This window comes from Ascaphus truei, chromosome 2, assembly GCF_040206685.1.
Source record: "Ascaphus truei isolate aAscTru1 chromosome 2, aAscTru1.hap1, whole genome shotgun sequence".
In the NCBI taxonomy this organism is placed as follows: Eukaryota; Metazoa; Chordata; class Amphibia; order Anura; family Ascaphidae; genus Ascaphus; species Ascaphus truei.
Genome location: NC_134484.1, coordinates 223693766 through 223704072, shown reverse-complemented (window position 1 = coordinate 223704072; position 10307 = coordinate 223693766).

Sequence of the window (10307 nt, the reverse complement as noted above, 5' to 3'; positions counted from 1 at the left end):
TTCGCAAATTCATCAATTGCAACACAAAAATATGTGGGCAAGACTCGTCTCCAATTTAAAACATTCGTACTGTAACACATTGGGTCAATATGCAATAAACTGTACACTCCAGTGGCTAAACATGTTACCATCTGCCACAATGGAGATCAGAAATCAATATCATTCGTAGGTATTGACCAATTTTCCCCAGGCATCAGACAAGGAGACAGGGATATGGAACCACTTAAAAAAGAGCCCAGATGGATCTACACATTATGCACTCTAACACTATGGACTCTATGCAGTAATTGCCGAAAAAGTGCAATCGCCAAGTGTACCTTATTGGCATGATTCTGCCGATTTTCCCTCTCCGTATGCATTAAGTGCCGAATCCCTTCCGAATCAAGCCGAAAACATTTGCTCCCACTCTGCCGATGATTTGCCGATCATACACAGGTGAATCGGCGTGCATGGCGGGGTGGTGTTAGGTTCGCCAATGAAACTTCTTGCTGAATCTGCCGAAGCAAGCATGTTTTGGATTGAGCGGCCCATTTAAAGGCAGCGTGTATTTTTATTCATTCTCTGTGTTTTTGGGAGTGAGAGAGAGAGAGAGAGACACACAGAGCTGGGCGATTTACATATTTCATATTGCCTGAGAGAGTTGTTGTGTATTGTGAGAGGTTTGTCCTGTGTTGTTTTGTTAACATCTTTGTCTTGTTTTCAGTTTGTAAGTGTTCAGTGCGATTGTGTTTAAATTTCTTTTCTGTTCTTTGTGAGTGCTAGAGGTATGGCCGCAAGGCGTGGGAAGAGTCATGCTGGTGTGAGTGGTACTGGTAGTCGTGTGAGTACACGTCTGAGTGAACATAGGATTCAGGGGAGTGCTGTTGCTGCGAGTGCGACTGGTGTTGCTAGGAGTGTGAGTGCTGCTGGTGGCTCTGTTGCTGGTGCTGCTGTGGTGTCTGTTGCTGGTGCTGGTGGGGTGTCTGTTGCTGGTGCATCTGGTGGTGGGGTGGTTGGTGGTGGCCCGCTTTTGGAGACTATTCCATTGGAAGAAGGAGAGTCTAGTCAGTAGCAGCCAAGCTCTGGTCCTGCACGTGTTCGGAGAAAACGTGTGGAGCGGCCACGTAATCCTCGGTTCAATGAAGAGGAAAACAGAGTTCTTGTCACAGGGATTTTGGAGCACTATGACTCTCTGTAAGTCTATCTTTGCATTGATTGTTCAAAGACATGTTATCCTAGGTCATGTGAGATGTCTTAATATCAAACTATTATTCTCTAAAATCTATCAATTAAAGTTAATTGTTACACACATATTCCTTCATGCTTTATAACGACCATAACAATCAGTCTAAAAAGTTTGCCAAAGTTCATACAATATTCATGCAAGCTTCCTTAGATTTGTATGTTTACACGTAAATGCTCATGTGCTACACATATTCAACCTAAACCAGCATGTTTGGTATCTCTTGGAACAGGTAGCAGTTTAGGCAACTGATCGTTTTTCTAATATTAATTTACGTCATATATTTTGTATGTAATTCAAGGGCGGACAAGTTCAGCATCCAAAAATGAAATGTGGGAGCAAATAACATTGGTTGTGTCTGCGTGTGGGAATCATGTCAGGGACCGGGTGAATTGTCGCAAGAGATTCGATGATATCAGGGCAAACTTAAAGAAATAAGTCCAAGCACAACTGAATCATGTTTCTGGCACTGGAGGTGGGCCGCCAGCACAAGCTCTAATCTTAACTCCATTGGAGGAGCAGATACGGGAAAAATTTCTTCCTGTCGTCGTGGAGGGTTTGGCAGGGGACAGAGATATCGGAATTTATTCGGCTCCATTTCCACCAGGTGACAAATGTTACTGTACTAGGCGTGTCGTAGGTTACAGTTCTTATCTATATTTCCGCTGTTACTTATACTTTCTTCCCAATATAAGCATACCTACATATATCTGTATACGTGTCTCTCTCTCTATATCTATCTATCTATCTATCTATCTATCTATCTATCTATCTATCTATCTATCTATCTATATATCTATCTATCTATCTATCTATCTTTATATCTAGTTGTCCTACAAAAAAAAATAATAATATATATATATATATATATATATATATATATATACAAATATAACTGTATGCTCATCTGCATGTCTTAGGCAGGTCTGCAACCCCGCCTTTCCCCATTATCACCCAGCATACAGCACTTCCACTGCAGCAAGGGATTCTGGGAAATGACATGCAAATGAGCACACAGTGTCACTTTTTGCCTCAATAACCATTTTTAACATGGTTCCCTATAGGCTTAAGCTTGCTGCATGGTCACAGCTTTGAGCACAGCCAGGGTTAAGGTGCATATCCAGAAAACCACCCACAGACAGCCGTTTCGACCTTGATGGGTCTCATCAGTGTGGGGTTGATTTTACTGGGAATGCAAGAGAGGCTATGGGATAGGCTAAACCATAATACTGAGTTAAGTTATGTGAGTAAAAAAATGAGTATATATAATGTGTGTGTGTTTGGAAACATGTATTGGCTCAGCTATCGTGAATGACATCATTATGAGTAAACATACACAACTTGACCTGCATGAAGGGATTATGTGTACTGATCTTCCAAATAACACACACTGCAACCTTCTACCTTACAAAGCATTCAACATGTTTGCCCTATAGTTGAAAGCTGAATGTATGTGTGAATCTTTGTATAAACAATGGGTTAACATGCACAACCACAAAGCACATCCGCACTCATTGTTTGTCACAGTAATGTATAACTTCGTTATACTGTGTCTGTGCACACAAATGCCTAATTCACTTTTTCATGTATGTGTCGATACATATATACATATATACATATATATATATATTAATGATAATCTATGTTTCACCTATAAACAGGCCATTACTGCATAATCAAGTCTTGCATGGAAGATTGTGCATTGAAAGGCGAACATTAATAATTTGCACAAACACATTTGGTTATTTTTTATTAAAGCTCTTTTTTCGCTTCATGTACTATGAGAGCATACATAGGAACATGTACCATATGGTATTTAATTGTGTTCATATGTAGCTCACTTCAGATTTTTATTTCGCTCATGTACCGGTGTGTGAAACCAGCTGCAATTAATATGTAATCACAGCATAGAGGTGAACAGAGGGGGTGGGGCGGACACAGAGCCAGATCACAGGGTCATGGTAGGGTCATGTCTTGTGGGACGGCTTACAGGTGGTAGAACCAAATAAAAGGTCAGGGTGGTGTCACGTCTTGTGGGAGGGACTACAGTTGTTACACGCTGACAAGGTGAACAGAAGTTAATCACATTCATTAGAAATGGTAATTATCTGAATACTTTCAACCACCAGGCCACTATATATGAAAATGTACGTTAGTCATTCGTTCACTCATATATTCTTTTTACTTTATAGATACGCCACCTTATTACAACAGTACCATCTGTGAGCGACACACTGCATGTGTTGATGAGTGTCAGCCACATTGAGCGCTACACCTGCTTCTCTTAAATGTTCAGACAGATCACTAAAAACATTCATTCACATTTCCACAGTTAGGTACTGAATTATAAGCAGAGTCAACTTTGCTGTCATGGTAGTGATGTACATTATTATTGTTAGATTACTACACAACATATGCAGTGTAAGTACAACAGAACACTTAATTTTACAAAGCATTCCTGCATGAACATTGTATGTTGTATGGTGTTTAAAGTAAATGTGACAATTAGGTTCACATGTACATTTATGTTAAGATGGATAATGTACAGCTTGCCTGAAACATATCATTGTCATTTCGTTATGTGATGCTGATATTTAGCCATAAATACTCCCACTACACAAACTTCATGCTAATTATGTACACATGTCAATAACATTCTGATGTTATTCTTCTATATAGTTGCTCCTGCAGCTCCTGGGACACCTGACACTGAACATGTCATCACCTGTCTCATCAAGGTCATCATCAAGCATGGAAGGTGAGTGTTTAAGGTGCAGCACATCTAATGTGTACATTTGTCGAATTTCATGTGCCATGCAAAATAAATGCCTTTCACTTGTAATTAACTTCACATCAGTTATTGTCACAGAAGATGTAGTGTTTCCTGACAACATGTATTGTGTGTTGTAACCTATCAGCTAGGAGTTGTGAGGTTTCAAAAACCTTTAATTCATTCTTCTTTCCGACTGGTTCGAAACATCATTGTTACTTCAAGCATCATCTTTTAATTGGACACAAATTAAAAATTATGGAAACATGTTATGTGTTCCACTATGAGAACAACTATCATTATATTAAAAACAAGTGAAAGTTCCATGGCAGATCAAAATGTCTTTCTTTATTTGTAGAACCAGATGTTGCCACTCAAGGACAAATTCACTCAAGTGACCATGAAGCTGTTGACACTCCTGGATTAACACCGCATTCAAGTCCTCCTGCTCGTGACACCTACTCATCTATCGCAGCTTCTGAAGAACGAATCTTGGGTGAAGAATATCGCCGCCATTTAGAAATGATGTCAGTGCTTGAAAGGATGATATAACTGGATGAAAGGATGCATGAAAGGTCAATATCACAAATGTCACAAATTCAAAAAGTCATCATCCAAGTTCCTAAAGAAATCCAAAATGTAAACAGGACATTACAAGCACTAATTCTGAATGTCTGCCAAGCAAATCAGTTGCGAATGACAGCAAGAGAACAACAATTCCACTTTACCCCATCTGAGGATGGATCTTTACATGCTGCTACTTTTTCTCCTGAGTCATCAGTTCTTCATTCCCCAGTTCTGGATGATACCGGTACAGTAGGTGCAAGTTCTGTGCAGGTCCCTCTCAACATCCAACCACTTACATCTGCTCAAAATCTGGAACCGACACCTACAAGTGAGACACGAAAAAGAAAGTTAGGGCAACAATTACTACTAACCAGCTTTAGGAAAAAAGATTAAAACACCATAACAAGAAACTGCTCCACCATCACTCTTGCAATGTTTATCAACTGCTTCACAACTGCCACAGCCCACACCCAGTGCCCCTGAAATGCAACAGCCCACACCCAGTGCCCCTGAAGTGCAACAGCCCACACCCAGTGCCCCTGAAGTGCAACATCCCACACCCATTGCCCCTGAAGTACCACAGCCCACACCCAGTGCCCCTGAAGTGCAACAGGCCACACCCAGTGCCACAGAACTGCTACAGGCCAGTACAAGTCGTACAGTTAAGGCCAGAGTAGTTGGCAAAGGGAAAAGGCAAACACAATAGCCAACAAGCAGGCCTGTGACTCGCTCTCAAAAGGATAAACAAAAATAAATAATCACATTCACTAAATTTGTTGGTGTCCTGGTGGTGTTTCCTGCAGACTATTTCATGCATAGTGTATGTATGATCATGTACAGATGCTTGATAACATTCAAGTATGTCCTTGTACACATGAATGTTTAGAAATGCTCACTGACTGAATGAAGGCATATTTGATAACATATGAATATGTATTAATCATCAGTTGATTAATGGTACAACATTATTACACACTTGCCATGTTAATAGAAGCTGACATTCACTTAGCTCTTGTTCAAGATGAGATGTATGTGGGTTATTTTGGTAATGTAGATAGTCATTTCATGCTAATATTATTGACATACAACTTTAAGTAAGTACCCATATAACAGCATACATTTTTATGTTATGTTTTCTGGTGTCTTAACTCTGTAAGACATTACTTACCTTAATCTTCTTTCATAGTTCATAATGTTGGCATGTGATCATGTATGATTTTTGGTTACAATAACAGATCTGTAAGTGTGTATGAATATATCTGTAGTCTATCTGTATCTCTATTGATATATGTATATATCTATTGATATATGTATACACACACATACAGTGTCTGTATATATATATATATATATATATATATATATATATATATATATATATATATATATATATATATATATATATATACAGTGTTTGACAAACCTATACATTTGCACACCCTGGGCAAATGGATTTAACATCGTGGCGAGCTCCTATTGGCCGAAGCAGCACACGTTTGGTACTAGGTGGCGAGTAGATTTTTTTGTTCGGCGAGTAGATTTTTTGGTGATTTGTCGACCACTGGAGATATATATATATAATATATATATATATTTAATATATATATATATTTATATATATCTGACACTGTTGTCAGCAAATAGGCCTTGTGTTAATGAGATATAAATGTTAGCACACTTGCTAAATTTATGGTATCAGTATGATTGAGCCCCTAATTCACTGAGCTGTATTTAACTTTGAATATGATTACAACAAGACCTACTTACACACATCAATGGTTTTAGTTAACACTCTATATATAATATATATAATCAGAATGAACAGTACAGGCCTTCATGGCTCAAAAGAGGCCTTGTTTGCTGTTAAATACAACTTGTACACAGCTGACTCATATAGGCCCTCAAACATACTCACCCAGTAATGTTATAAACTGTAATGAACTGTTAAGATAATTATAACAAGGCCTGTTTGCACCCAAGGCCTTAAATGTAGCTATATATGTCTATGTCTATGTCTATGTCTATGTATATGTCTATATCTATGTCTATATCTATGTCTATATCTATGTCTATATCTATGTCTTTCAACCAAAAATTTTTTATTGAGTGTATGGTACAATCATCACATACTCTGCCAACCCATTGTCGTATATAACAGTACACATGACAACTCATTTTGTAATTGGACTCACAAAAGACATACCGGGGTTACGCACAGACCAACAAGACTTACAACCAGACTACACAAGGGAAGAGGTAGGGAGGGGGGGGGGAGGTGGGAGGGGTGAGGCTGCCGCAGAAAGGCTTCGGCTCCGCTGGGCTCATCCTGGAAACTACGGCTCCAGAAAGGCTCCGGATCATTTGGGCTGTGAAGACTTCCGGTCCGTCAGGTCTCAGGCTAGCTGAAATCGTAATGTTTGCGTACGTCCGCGCGTATGTAGCCTAGAACCTGCTCATTCACTTTACTGTCGAATTTAGTTGTCCCTCTTTGCTGACTGTAATCTATGTCTCCCCGTCCATCACACCCATCCAAGGAGAACGCGTCTAGAGCTATTAGAGCAGTATGTTGGAGGCATTGATCCCTGGGATATCGTTCAGGGCTAACCATGTCTATATCTATGTATATGTCTATATCTATATCTATATCGAGAGAGAAACAGAGAGAGAGAAACAGAGAGAGAGAAACAGAGAGAGAGAGAAACAGAGAGAGAGAGAAACAGAGAGAGAGAAACAGAGAGAGAGAAACAGAGAGAGAGATACAGAGAGAGAGAAACAGAGAGAGAGAAACAGAGAGAGAAACAGAGAGAGAGAGAGAAACAGAGAGAGAGAAACAGAGAGAGAGATACAGAGAGAGAGAAACGCAGAAAAAGATACAGAGAGAGAGAAACGCAGAAAAAGATAAAGAGAGAGAGAAACGCAGAAAAAGATACAGAGAGAGAGAAACGCAGAAAAAGATACAAAGAGAGAGAAACGCAGAAAAAGATACAAAGAGAGAGAAACGCAGAAAAAGATACAAAGAGAGAGATGTTTGTGTGTGTGTGGTTAATTTTAGCTAAGTGTAAGCAGTTCATCCTAGCACTGTAGAAGATTTCACACACATAGTTATTATAATTAAAATCGTCAACTTGTTTTGCACATGTTGATTGCCTAAGCCGAAACTAAAGTTTCGATTCATGTGAAAAGAGTGTATCTTTGACAAAGAATTTCAGCCAATTATTGTAACAAATTTCTTGTGGGAGAAAACCTAGGCGTATAACAGTTAGGTTGTATTATAACCTTGGAACAAACCGCGAAGATAACATGTAACTATTCACACATTCAGCAGACATCTGTATGCGTTCAACTTAAGACAGTGTACACTTGGAGAGAAGAAATGGCAGAAGCTTCCACATTGCACTGCCTTCCACGTAAATCATACATACGAAACAACGGCAGAGAAAAGGGCAACGGTGGGTCAAATCTATGACTTGATCCAAAAGAAATATCCATACTACCAAGAACCAGACAGACAAAGAAATTTTAAAACTTCTGTACGTTTCACTTTATCCGCAAATGAATGTTTTGAGCGTGTCCATGATCAGCAAGATCAACGATATGGATGCTGGCATGTTGCGCCATCATTTAAACTTACCATGGAACATGGAACATATCGTCTGTTAAATAACATATTTTTGCCTAATATTGGTTACACTGAAGCCGCACCGACTGTTGCATCTGCTGATATACCTGCACCCTCCATTCATCAAGACCAGATGCAAGATGGACATAAATACTATGATATGTATCCAAACTTATATGGGCAAAACCAATGTGGATGTGAAAACAACGAACAACTGTACGTACCTCCGGACGTCTTGTTTGAAGAAGCCACTGCAGATCCATATGACTCATGGAGATGTGTGTGATTCAGTATTCAACGGTTGCCTCAACCATGGCTGATACTATTGTGCCTTCCTGGAGCGAGCAGTTGCAGCCAAATCAGTTTTGACTTCTACAAGAATGGTAAATACAAATGTCGTTATGCCTTTACTCAAATTATATATGTGTACATTAATAATATACACCATTTGTTAGCCAAATGAGTGGATACAGCTTAACATTGCAGACAGCCTTACATATAGCGTGCACAAAGACATTATTTCCTATAACAATATACTACATGACGAACCATTAGTACACATTGGTGACGGAGTCCTAAATCATAGATTCTTATCGCTTTTAAAGTATCATTTCAACATGTAACTCTAACTGTAACACACACACACACACACCTCATTGTTTAGCATTCAACATATAAAAACAAAGTATCTGCCACATATGACGTGGGAATGTCCCAAGGCGGCCTGTTGCAGGGTAAATGCAACTACACACGTGGGTTTCTTGACAAGGCTTATTTATTTAGCCTTGAAATATATACAGCGCACAAAACAAAAATAGCTTTTCATCAGCAACAAACGAAAATGACTTTTTCTTCCGCAAACCAAACAAAACAGTTTCTCTTTAGCAGACAGTCTATAAATCAGGCAGTTACCCTTTTCCTATGCAGGGGACAGACAGTTCACAATTCAACTACCTTGCTACTCAGACCTTGTTTCAGGAATCTCTTTAGCAATCTCTTTAGCAGCTTACTGCTCACTCCTCAACAGCCAGGCCCAATGTGTCTAAAGCCTTGGTTTTAACACACCTTGATTAGGCAGCTGGGATCCAACTAATTGTCCTGAGGTTACCAGCTGAAGTTAACCTAGTCAGTGCTGCACTGCAGACTAGACATAGGTTTTCCAGGCATATAACTGGTGGCTTTTATTTACCCTGTCACATTCCTCCCCTGTTAGTGTGTGGCTGGGGCTATGCACGGCTGAAGCCCGACTATCCACACCTTCTCTAGAAAAGAAGTCAGCATTCGCGTTCTCTTTTCCCGGCCTATGCTGAATCTCAAATGAGAAGGGTTGGAGGGCCATATACCACCTTGTCAATCTAGCATTGGAATCCTTCATGCTATTTAACCACTTCAGTGGAGCATGATCCGTCACCAAAGTAAAATGGACTCTTGCCAGGTAATGCCTCAAAGCCTCGATTGCACACTTTACTGCGAGGCACTCTTTCTCAATCACTGAGTAGTTTTTTTCCCTTGGGAACAATTTCCTACTCAGGAAAAGGATAGGATGTTCAACTCCCTCAAACTGTTGTGACAACACTGCCCCTAGCCCTATCTCTGATGCATCTGTTTGCACTATAAAAGGGCTGTTGAAGTCTGGGCTTCTAAGGATGGGACCCTCTGATAGACACCTTTTTATGTCCTCATAGGCTCTCTGACAATCCCTTGACCACACCACTTGTGTAGGGGCACACTTTTTTGTGAGGTCCGTTAAAGGAGCTGCCACTTCCGAATAGTTGGGGATGAACCGCCGGTAGTACCCTGCTAAACCCAGCAGAGAGCATACCTGCGTTTTTGTTTGGGGGTCGGAACTTCTTTCAGGGCAGCTACCTTGTCGGCTAGTGGCCTTACTTTTCCACCTCCCACTGCAGACCCTAAGTATTTGGTTTCCGCTTTACCCAAGGCACATTTCTTAGGGTTGGCTGTGAGCCCTGCCTCTCTTAGAGATTTGAGGACCACTTTCAGCCTATTTAGATGGGCCCGCCAGTGTTTACTATAAATGACAATGTCATCTAGGTAGGCTGCGGCATAAGTCCTATGGGGCCTCAGTACCTTATCCATGAGTCTCTGAAATGTGCCTGGGGCTCCGTGCA